Source organism: Panthera leo, chromosome C2 (assembly GCF_018350215.1).
Source record: "Panthera leo isolate Ple1 chromosome C2, P.leo_Ple1_pat1.1, whole genome shotgun sequence".
Classification (NCBI taxonomy): Eukaryota; Metazoa; Chordata; class Mammalia; order Carnivora; family Felidae; genus Panthera; species Panthera leo.
The window spans coordinates 19,024,119-19,036,234 of record NC_056687.1 but is presented as its reverse complement, the minus strand read 5'-3'; the positions used below and the strand labels follow the sequence as shown (position 1 = coordinate 19,036,234).

Here is a 12,116-nt window from a genome sequence, read left to right as displayed (position 1 = left end):
GTACCATGAAGGCAAAGTTGATATGAGCACTAACTGAGACCATGCATTTATTTATCAAGCTTCTGCTGTGTGCCAGCACTTTGCTAGGGTAGAGATACAATAGGAAGAAAAGAAAGACACGGTCCCTTTCAGACTTCTTGAGGCTTATGATCTAGTGGGAAACAAAGACAATAGTCAAAAGATTACATGAATAAATCTCAGTAATGTTAAATTTTCTGAAGGAGAATAATGTTCTGAGAATACGATAGGAGAGTGCAGGCAGAGGGAACAGGTCCTATGGCCAGAAGTCACGTGATTGGAACAAGGAAATGACAAGATCTAAATGGTTAAATGAAGGGAAGACTGATGTGAAATGGGGCTGGAATGGTAGTTAGTGCACAGAGATTTTAACTTTAGCCAATGAGCGTGAGAAACCATTGATTATTTTTAGAAGAGAAATTATATGATGAGGTATAAAATTCAAAAATACCAGCCTGGCTACAGTGTGGACAAAAAAAATGGAAGGGGTGGGTGGTCAAAAAAGATGCAAGGCTGTAAGCCAGTGATCTAGATGAGAAATGATGGCTGCCTTGGATTAAGTGGAACAGAACTGGTAAGTCTTGCTGTTGGGTTAAATTTGGAGAATAAAGGAGTGGGATAAGGGATAACTCATAAGTCTCTGGCTTTGTAAGATACAAGTTGGAAACACTGAAAAGGAACAACAGGTATGTGATGAGGGGCAGGTGAATGCATTTTAGGACACGTTGAACATGAGATTACTCTGAGACAAGTAGGCATTTGAGTATTCAGATCTGGAGCTCAGTGGAAAAGTCTGGGTTATAGATGCAAACTTGTGAGTCATGTGTCACATCTGTGGTAACTAAGGCCATGCATGAGTGTGAATGGGATGTTCTGGGGGGGAAGCATAGAATGAAGAGAGAGAGAGAAGGATTGAGCTTGTCCCAGAAGAGGACTGACTGTGCCAAGGAGTCAAATGTGAAGCACCCAAGGAGGTGGGAGAAAACCAGGAGACAATCATACTAAAAATCCAATGTTCTGAAAAGAAGGCCATGGTCAGCACAACTGAGCACTGCTGAGATAGGGTACAATGAGGACCCAAAGGCACCTTGCTGAGCATATATACCAGTATATGCCAAGCATATATAACAGTAAATGAAGCCCAACGAAAAGGGTTTGATGTTCCCCTCACTGGAAATTCATCCCTTTTCAATGAGCCCTTCAGGCTCTGTCCAACCCCTCATCTGTCCTGATTCTGCTCAAGCATGACCTTCTTTGACTAATATTCGCGGAGATTCACTGTCTCAGGTACTGTTTTAATACGTAAATGTATAAAATCAGTTACCCCTCACAAAAACCCTGTCCACAAGGCTTAATTACTACCCTTATTTTACAAATGAAGGAAACAAAGCACAGAAAGGGTAAATATCTTGCTCTGGGCTACCTATCTGGTGATGTGGCAGAACAGAGATTCAAATCCAGGCAACCCAGCTCTAGAGTTTGTGCTTTAATCATCTACCCAGCTCTACAAAGCCTTCTTTACCAGCCCCAAGCAGATGTCAATGTACTTCTTCCATGCTCCATGGTACCCTGTGCATGTATCCTTTAGGAAACTTGGTATCTATTTTCATAAATGTCAGGAGCAATACTGTTCATTAGAAATCTAATGTTAGTGACAAACGTGAACCACACATACAATTTAAAATTTTCTAGGAGGGGTGCCTGGAAGGCTCAGTTGTATAAGCGTCTGACTTTGGCTCAGGCCATGATCTCACAACTCATGAGGTCAAGCTCCACATCAGGCTCTGTGCTGACAGCTCAGAGCCTGGAGCCTGCTTCAGATTCTGTGTCTCCCTCTCTCTCTGCCCCTCCCCTGCTTGTGCTCTGTCTCTCTCTCTCTTAAAAACAAATAAACATTTTTAAATAAATACATAAATAAATAAATAAAATTTTCTAGTAGTCACATTTTAAAAAGCAAAAAAGAAAGAGGTGGAAATGATTTTACTAATATATTTTATTGAGCCCAAGTGTGACGGTTAATTTTATGTGTCACTGTGGCTAGGCTATGGTGCCCAATCGTTTGGTCAAACACCAATCCAGATATTGCTGTGACAATATTTTTTAGACCTGATTAACATTTAAATCAGATTTTAAGTAAAGCAGATTACTCTCCATTCCGTGGGTGGGCCTTATCCAATCAGTTTAAGGCCTGCAGAGAAAAGACCAAGGTTTCCCAAAGAAGGAATTCGACCTCAAGATGGCAATATATAAATCCTGCTTATTTAGCTTCCTAGGGCTGTCATAACAAAATACGACAGACGGGGGGGGGGGGGGGGGGGGGGGGGGGGCTTAAACAATAGAAATTTATTTCTCACATTTCTGGAAGCTGGAAGTCTAAGATCAAGGTCAGCAGTTTGGTTTCTCCTGAGGTCTCCTTGGCTTGCCGAGGGCCACCTGCCTACTATGCCTTCACAGGGCTGGTTCTCTGTAGTCATGTATCATTGGTGCCTCTTACTTTTCTTATGAGGACACCAGTCATATTAGATTAGGAACCCACACTTATGACCTCATTTAACTTTAATTACCTCTTACAGGACATATATTCAAATATGGTCACATTAAAAATTAGGGCTTCAACGTATGAATTGGTAGAGGTAGGGCAACAATTTGGTCCCTTACTCTGCCTGTTTCCAACCTGCCTGGTCTATCCTGCTGACTTCAGACTCAAGACTGCAACATCCACTCTTACCTCAACTTCAGCCCACTAGCCTGCTCCGCACATTTCAGACTTGCCAGCTCCTAAAAGTGTACAACCCAATGGCATAAATTCCCACCTCTCCCTCTCTCGTCTCTCTGCCTTTGTTGATAGATACATAGGCAGAGAAATACTATGGGTTCTGTTCCTCTGGAAAACGGTGACTAATACATCATTATATCCAAGATATTATTTCTACACATAATAAATACAAGAACTATTGAGTTATTTTACATTCTTTTTCATACTAAGGCTTTGAAATCTGGTTTGTATTTTACGCTTAGAGCACTTCTCAGTTTGGGTTGGCCGCATTTCAAGTGTCCAATAGCCTCACGTAGCTAGTGGCTATCACATCACACGGTGTGGATTGAGAGCAAAGCAACAAGGTGAAGCAGAGAAAGGTGGGCTTGAACTCTACCCTGTCACTGAGGCTCAGGGAAGGCTAGCTATAATTTTAAACTCACAGGAGGACCTCTCTGGGCCTAGATGTTCTCATACACAAATGAAGGGTAATAGTACCTACCTTGAACAGCCCCTGTGAAGATCCATTGGAAAGCCCTTAATGGAGTGCCTGCCTGGTACAGCATAGATGCTCAGTTAACCTCACGTGCTGTCTTTCCCTCTTAGCCTCCATATATGTTTTCTGATCTTTCCTCTTTAAGGAAAAGGTTGGTGTTTGTTTCGTCTTTGTTTATGCAGTCTGATACCTTGGCAGGTGCTCAAAAAATGCTTGTGGAATTAATGAATGGTCTCACGTCGCTGTGGTGAGGATATCTACTTGTTGATGTACATTTTCCTTTAATACATCACTCTTAAAAACACTTGGGCAGGACTTGCAAGCTGTGGAGCTGTTGACGTAGTGGTGGGTGGTTCAGTGGGGAGATGAGTCAGGTTTGAGTTTGGGGATTTGAGGGAAGAGCGGGTTGAGCTAAAGGAAATGGAGCGGCCTCACAAATAAAACCAACTGGGTGAGATATACCACAGGCATCTCTGACATAAGAGTACACCAAATTTTTAAGTTCATTACTGCATATAATTTTCCATTACTGAGGATAAATTTGACAAGTGTTAATGAGATGGGATGTATCCTCATTAAAGGAAAAAAAAAATAGGAAACACATTCACACCAAGTCACAGAAAATCTAGTTTAGGCGAAATATTTTTCCCCTGCCAGTAAATACATGAGAAGACCTAATTCGTTTGCAAAAGTAAAATTTTGATACTACGCCAATTGATAAGACACCCAATTATTTAGTCAGTGTTCTCCAAAGAAACAGAACCAATCAGATGTACACAGACAGAGAAAGAGATTTAGTACAAGGAAATGGCTCACATGATTATGAAGGCTGATGAGTTCCGAGATCTTCAGCCAGCAGGCTAGAGACACAGGAGAGCTGATGTTTCGGTTAGAGTCGGAAACAATAAAATACTGTTGTTCGTCTCAAGGGCTGTCGGCCAGAAGGAGTTCTTTCTCCTGCAGGAGAAGTTCAGCCTTCTGTTCTACCAAGGCCTTCAACTGATTAGATGAGGCCCACCCACCCTGGGGAGGGCAGTCTGCTTCATTCAGCCTACCCATTCAAATGTTAATCTCATCCAGACACACTCCCACAGATACACTCAGAATAGCGTTTGGCCAAATGTCTGGACACCCTACGGTCCAGTTAAGGTGACACATAAAATTAGCCAGAATACTTGACAAGGCACAACATGCCATCACAGGAGGGATTTCTATCAGAGCTTAATATGTCAATCAAGTATTCCTTCAGCAAACTGCTCTCCTTTTCCTCCCTGCTCTGCGTCTTCCCTATATAAGCCGTCAGAGAAAACACTTTGGGATGAAAACTAACGTTTCTTGTGCACCACTCTGTGCCACACATTTTCCCAGGTATTCTTCCGCACTGTGCCCACAAGCAGTGAGGTCAGGAGGACTCACCCAAATGGCAGAAGCCTTGTGGAAGCCACTGCAGCCCAAACTCGACGGCTCATTCTCGCCTATTTGAAAACTCAATCTTTCCAGTGTCCCAGACTTGGTCAAACTGGGGAATTGTAACCAGATTCGGGAGACTTCTATACAATTCAGGGGGGAGAAAACATCAATTCTGATGAGAGATACAACTACCAAGACATCCTCTACCCAAAGCATTCCTACCTTGTAAAGCGATCGCAGAAATCAAATTATAATCAAAATACTGCTTCCTGAAAATGAATTCAGAATAAGTGGAGGTTGATTTAAACAAGATGTTCAATGGCAGCAAGCAAAGAATAACTAATGCTATAACTTCAACAGTTTATATCAGAAAGGAAGAAACTTGGGAACAAATAGCACTAGAATTCTCTGCCAAAGTGTACTTCATGAATTCTTTGTTTTATTCTTTCATATGCCAGGCTGACCAAACCCCTTTCTGTTTAACACATTATTTCTTTTAAAAATACTTAACCAGTTACAAGTCAAGTTTTAATGGTTTATAAACTCTTCTGTCTCTGTAAGATGACTTCCATGCTTCTGCTCTTAATTTCCTTAAGTTTTCGAAAAGAATTTCACCATTTGACTTTCTTTTCGTTAATATCCATTTAATCTTTCAAACAATTCCATTCTGGTCGTCTACTGCTGGTTATCACAAAACATAGTGTCTTAAAACAAGAACCAATTTATCAATATCACTGCTATTCTCAGCACATTCTCAGTTTTCAACTCAGGTTATTGGTATAACTGACAATGAGATGTTCTAATATTTTTAAATGGTGTTTTAGGGTTCTACAGACAATATTTGGAAGGAGTAACTTTTATATTTCCTAGTGAACAATCCTCATAAATGTGCTGTACTGTGGACTTTTTTTTTACTTGCTTACACTTATACGATGATATCCCTCCTGTATTCTGACTTCTCAGAAATCCAAAGAGTGACCAGCTAACTGGTCTGTTAGAGTATTCCACCTTAAGGTGTTAATGACGGTTAAACACAGGTGACAGTGGGGTGCCTGGCTGGCTGAGCCAGTAGAGCATGAGACTCTTGATCTTGGGGTTGTAAGTTCAAGCCCCACCATATAGAGATTATTTCAAAATAAAATATTTATAAATAAACAAACAAACAAACAAACAAATACAGGTGATATTAAGATCATTCTTCAATGCCTTAAGCTAAAGGATTTGGTAACTTTGAAATACAAGTTTCAAGGCAGTATAGGTAGAAAAAAAAATATTTGGTCTGGGTATAATATTTGAAGGTGAGAAATTAAATTAATTTATAGGGAAACACATGTTGACCCATAAGACATAATTCTTTGGTAGGAACTGCTAAATGGCAACCCGCAGCCCAAGAAGGTAATCACATTTAATAGAAAGGTTTTTTTAATCACATTCATCATTACAAAGCGTCTATAATCTCTAGCAAAATTCTCACTCTACAAGTAATGTTAAAGAATTACATGGCATTGAGGCATCTAGCCTTCAATCTCCTACCTCATGATAGGAGCACTAGTATTTTTTTTTTAATGTTTATTTATTTATTTGCAGGGGAGGGGCAGAGGGAGAGAGAGGGAGAGAACCCTAAACAGGCTCCATGCTGTGAGCACAGAGCCCGACAGGGGGCTCAATCTCACAACCATGATATTATGACCTGTGCCACAATCAAGAGTCAGATGTTCAACTGACTAAGCCACCCAGGTGCCCCAGGAGCATTAATATTTTAAAGACCTTCTAAGAGAAGGATCTCATTAGATTCCTGATACTTCATGGTTACTAGAATGCTGAGACCTCAGAAGACATTTTTTTTCTTGTGGTTTTCCACAGAAAACCATGAAGTACAAGAATTTACTTTTATTCTGTTGTGTTCATTTATTCAACAAATATTTGTCGAATGTTGCTATGTGCCAGAAGCTGACACAGCAGTGAGCAGGTGTGACCCTGCCCTAAGGAAACTTTAATTATCACTAACGCCTTTAAAACATGGATTCATGTTGGAACTTTCCATATGATCCTTCCTTCCTTCCTTCCTTCCTTCCTTCCTTCCTTCCTTCCATGCTCTTTCTTTCTCTTTCTTTCTTCCTTTCTTTCTTTCCTATTTAGCATCTACCTAAGTAGCTAGGTAGCTATCATCATCTTTCTATTATAATGTACTGGTTAAAAGAACAAATTCTACAGGTAGAAGGCTAGGATTCATAACCCAGTTCCATGAAAAAAAAAAGTTTTAAAAGAATTATAGATGGATGGATAGATGATTTATAGATAGATAGATAGATAGATGCCAAAAGAAATCATAAGTAAATTTTTTATGTAAAGCAGAGCTCTGGCAATGGCCATTGTTAAGTCCCAGAATAACTTTCTAAGAGAATTTTTGTCATAACTACATTGCTTTTTCCTTAAGAAGTTATTTTCACAATATTCTCAGACTATAATCCCTAACTATCTGGTAAATCATTACATTCAACCTTATTTTTCTTCTCCCTTGTACACTGTTGGCCAAGGAAACAGTTTCATTTTCACTTTTGCAAAATGATAGTATAAAAAAACAGAAGTGAAAGTATGAATCATAATATAATCAGGCGTTCATAGTGAGATATCCATTTATAACTCAGAAAACCACAGGGTATTTCCAAACTGATGTCATTCATAGAAAGAATGCCATGTGTTGTGGAAGAATAAGAAAAATTACCTACACTACTTGGGGGATTTAGAATGCATGTGGGATAGTCCCAGCTAATTATTTTAACTTACTTTTAATTTTATTACAAAGATCGATCTCTATTTCAAATACTGAAATTGACACTCATCTTAGAAAGTACACTGGATTCTGGGTTATACTTTTTAATTTTGATATTATCCTTTTACTTCAGAAATCATCAGTAGAAGTGCTGTATATAGGTTAAGGTTTTCTTTTATTTTCTTTTAAAACAACTGTATAAATATTAAAATTACCATGAAATTCTGTGTAATTGTTTTACTTTTTGGGAAAACATGAAATGAATCTCTGCTCAAATTATTAAACTTGATGTTATTTTATTCTCTTCCAGGACGCAGAGAAATAATATAAATTTTATTTTTCCCAACTAAATCATTAAAATAGGATTTTTTCCGTTCCGCCACGTTCAGTTTTTTAAGAACATGAAGAAGATCATAGTATGTGTTAAATAAATTTGTGATGCTACAGGGAGGGAACATTATCCAGAAACAAATCTCCTCTAGGTTATCCATATTTTCTTCAAAAAAATACTTTGGCAGTGTTAGGTCTCCCATATTTGCTTGTTGTTTGCTTGTTTTGATCCCAAGACTAATATCGAGTTGTGAGGCCAGGCCCATTATATCCTTTTTCAATCAGTGAATGTTCCTGTTTCCTACTGGCCAATGTCCACAGCATAGAAGACTCCACAGAAGTCACATCACTCACTCACCCAAGTAACACCACTAGTTTGCTCTTTGGTTTCTGAGGCTTATCTACGAGCCCAGTGACTTACCCACAAGTCTGGTCCTGATGCCCGCCATGAACAGCTTTGCTATCCTGGATTTTTCAGTAAAGCTGCAGGTGAATCTGCTAATAGGATGGGCTGACCCCATGTGATTAAGAAACAAGTCTTAAAGTATACCCGAAAATTAAATTCTCCTCATTCCATAAACAAATAGAAAGTCCACGTGGATCAAAGACTTAAAAGCTAAAAGCAACCCTTAAAAGTTTTAGAAGAAAATGTAGGAGACTATCTTATACGAGGAAAGTCAGGCAAGATTCCTTAAAATACAGAAAGATTCAGTAGTTGTAACACATGTACAATTCTGATAGGGGTGCTGATAATGGAAGAGGTCATACAGGAGTTGGAACAGAAGGTGTATGGGAGATCATGTATCTTCTGCTCAATTTTGTATGAACTTAAAACTTTAAAAAATAAAGTCTATGAAGAAAAAAAAAGACTGAGCCCTCAAGTACAAACTATATATTTGATGACATAAAGATGTTAAATCTTTATACATTAGGGACCAGAAACAAAGCTAAAAGACAAGCTACAGACAGAGAAAATATTTACAGTACTTTTGAGAAATAAATTTAATATAGAATACATAAAAATATCCTAAAAGTAAGACCACAAAAAGCCCTGATGAGAAATCAATATAAACCTTCAGTTCACAGAAGAGAATCTCTATATGACCAAGGAAGATATTTAAAAAAAAAAAAAGTAACTTGCGAGTCATAGGAACATGCAAATTAAAACAAGGTACCTTTTCATGTCCCCAAGACTGGAAAAAATTCAAAAGTAAGTAGTGGTGAGGAAGGAGGGGAAACAGGAACTTTCAAATTCTTAATGTACATTCCTGATGATGAATGAACAGTGAAGTTTTACTAAATGGAGCATAGTTTAAATTTGAGAAAAGAAAGGTTAGAGATTGAGGGGGCAAATTGGTTTAACGTTTAAGGCATTTTCACAATATCTAGCAAAGTTTGAAGGTTAGTACCTAGCAAGTCAACTTCTAAAGCATAAATTACAGAAAAACTCTTGCACAGAGACATTAGAATATTCAGTACAACATTTTCTATAATTCTAAAATGTTTGTTGTTGGAAGAACGGATCCCCTTAATTTCATTTGTCTCAATTCCAAGCATCTATTTCCTCCATGAAGTCTTATTATTCCCTTCTTTATATGGTTGAAAATCAGGCAAGGACCTTATGTCCTTGCTCCCACAGACTCCTCCCATCTCCTCCCGACACTCCCCTATTCCCATGGGAATCTCCTTCTAGCATGGAAAATTCACCTCCCATCGTGTGTCTGGCCCAAGCACTTGGTTAATGCCCACAAATCCTCCATTTGGCCTTTTCTGGCAAAATCTCTCATGACTTCTTCAGACTTGCGTTATTGGAACTTAATAGCCAGAAACATGATCCTGCCTCACACTTCCCCAGCACCAACTATTTGCACAAATGAGGAGGAAAAGACACATAAAAATAAAGATAAATATAAAATAGACATATATAATATGTATACCTAATAGAGAGATAATATACATAATAGAGAAAGCATATTATTGTGTCATAAAAAGCACAGATTAATAACTTAACAGAGTATTGTGCCATATTTTTTCCTAGAAGAACTTTAGACAGTGACATCCACACATAAATCAGTGCTTGCTCTGTGGGTGGGGTGAGGAGAAGATTATCGATGTCTGGCAAATTTCTTGACTCATCTAGAAGTTTCCACTCATGCCTGGAGTTGATGTGCCTTCATCCATCAATAGCCCTCCGCTGACCTTATCCCTACACCCTAGGAGCTTGAGCTTGGCGCAAGTAAGGGCAAAACTTCTCCTGAGGCAGGATATTACCGCACGACTGCACAGAACCGGGAGGAGACTGGCCCTGGGCCACCTGAACACAACTCTACAGAGAAGAGGGGCTATCCGGAATTGCAGGCAACTTGGGTAGTCCAGCCATACTCCTCCTCCTTAGGCAACATCCTTCTCCAAATCTCTGCACTCAAAAAGTCAGAAGCAGCTCTCTGTTCCCATTAGAGAGGAGAGAATGAGGCTGGCTGCCATATTGGTATCCAGCCCTTCTCTCACCTAGCACCCATCACCAGGATGGTGTTCTACTTTTTCTTTTCTCCTGCCTGTGTCTTCCCTTTTCTGATTTCATTCATTCATTCATTCATTCATTCATTCATGGAAAGTAAATGATCCCCCCCACCAAACCTCCCTTAGGTAACAAATGTGAAGAATTGGGTGTGTACTTGTCCCAGTTTCTCTTTGGTCAACCACATAACCTGTGTTTGTTGTTGTTGTTGTTGTTGTTGTTGTTGTTGTTGTTGTTATTCTTGTTCTTGTTGTTTTGGGGGGGGGGGTTGTTTGTTTTACATTTCAGTTTGGAAGCGGTAACTGTTTATTAACTGGCCAGATTACAAAAATAATCATGATAGATACCTTAGTTTATTCTTCTGTTAAGAAAACCACAGACCCAAAAGTGGTATCACTTAGGTTAAGGCCCCAGGTCAGTAAACCAAGACTTAACACCTAATCTAACTGTAGTTTCAAGCCCCTAAAAGGGTAACCTTTAGCCAGTCAACATGGGAATTTCCTGGTCAGCGCTAGGAAATTTACTGATAGACCCTTTCGGTCCCCTTAGGAAAGCAACTTTACCTGAAACAAGGGATTCTCTGCTTATAATCTCCTTTCTTACACCCCCTCTCTACCTTTAAACCTTTTCTCTTCTCTATCCTTTTGGAGATCCCTTCTACTTGCTAGATGGAATGCTGGCCCATTCACAAATCAATTAATAAACCCATTAGATCTTTAAAATGTACTCAGTTGAATTTTTGTTATTTAACACTTCTAATAAGCTTATTAATTTGGTCTTCCCTTTTGCCAGCATCTCTAACTTCTACAAAATGAATGGTCCTTTTCTTTTAATTTTTTAAATATTTATTTATTTTTGAGAGAGAGAGCGAGCGAGCGCGTGCACATGTGTGAGCAGGGGAGGGGCAGAGAGAGAGGGAGACACAGAATCGGAAGCAGGCTCCAGGCTCTGGGCTGTCAGCACAGAGCCAGACGCTGGGCTTGAACTCACGACCACGAGATCATGACCTGTGCCCACGTCAAACGCTTAACTGACTGAGCCACCTAAGGGGCCCCTGAATGGTCTTGTGCTTCCGGCCACCTCGTTCAGAAGATAATGGGAAGAACCAGTAGACACTGTTTGCTACTTTGAAGGGTCTGCCAACAGTGTAGATCTCATGAATTACATCCTCCGCTCCAGTAATGCCATATTTACTAAGAGATGCGGCAATCAACTCTTGTTGATTCTGCCATAACCATGCATGAAAAACATTCACTTACGGACTTCCAGTTAATGGAAGCATTGTTGAGCTTAACAAAGGTACACTGAAAGTCTGGCGAATACAAAGAAGCCGCAGCACCTTTCAGAATTTGGGGGTCACACCGATCCTGATGGCAAGTGCCAATTTGGGTTCTGCAGGTGCAGAGAAGTTGCCAGCTTTTCTTGCCATCCTAGCTATTCTCGTATCGGTTCTGTACATCCATCTATATTCTTTGTGATAGCTTATCTTTTTCATAGATAAGCTTTTTCCTTGCCTTTCAAAACATCCTTTGGGCTAACTTCTTTCTTAAGCATTTGATTTTCAAGTTTTTTTGTTGGTCTGTTTTGTTTTGGTTTGTCTTTTCCTTTTTCTTAGGGGTTCCTGACATAGCAGGAGCCATCTTTTTATTCTCTTCTGCATCTTCCCTGGCTCCAGCCAGAAAAGAGCACCACATAACGTGTTTATCATTTTTTATTTTTTTTTTAATTTTTTAAGGGTTTATTTAAGAGCAAGAGAGACAGAGCATGAGTGGGCGAGGGACAGAGAGAGAGGGAGACACAGAATCCGAAGCAGGCT

The 12,116-nt window shown here is 39.5% G+C and overlaps 1 pseudogene; it reads right to left on the bottom strand.

Moving 5' to 3' along the window:
• Positions 1–11,042: 11,042 nt before the first annotated feature.
• Positions 11,043–11,971, bottom strand: LOC122229225 (annotated as a pseudogene).
• Positions 11,972–12,116: the final 145 nt, after the last annotated feature.